We start from the raw sequence: 384 nt of genomic DNA, 5'->3' as shown, positions 1-384 counted from the left end.
TCCGGCCGGGACCCCCCCGCGTCCCGCCGCGTTGCCGCCGAGCCGGTCCCGGAGCGGAGCGCGGGCGGCCGCGCTCGTGCTGCCGCGGAGCCGCCGGGCCCCGCCTCGGCCGGCTGGGGCGGAGCGCCGGGACCGCGGGGGCGGTGGCTCTGGGCGGCCTCCGGGGGCCCTGCTGCGGGTCCCCGCCAGCTGTCCAGCTGCCCTGCGGCCCTGGGCACGGAGCTGCGGCCCCGCTGTTGCCCGAGCCCCTCCCTGCCAGCGCCTCTCGTGGGCTTATTACATCCGTGATTGAAAACAAAGTTTGATCTGTAGTACTGGGATCAGTAGACTTCCAATAACTCCATTGTTCTTAACTGTTGTTTTCTGTCCCATTATCAAGAGCCG

This window comes from Corvus kubaryi, unplaced genomic scaffold (assembly GCF_017639235.1).
Source record: "Corvus kubaryi isolate FWS band 111438036 unplaced genomic scaffold, C.kubaryi_AGA036_p1.0 66, whole genome shotgun sequence".
In the NCBI taxonomy this organism is placed as follows: domain Eukaryota; kingdom Metazoa; phylum Chordata; class Aves; order Passeriformes; family Corvidae; genus Corvus; species Corvus kubaryi.
This window is presented reverse-complemented; position numbering follows the sequence as displayed.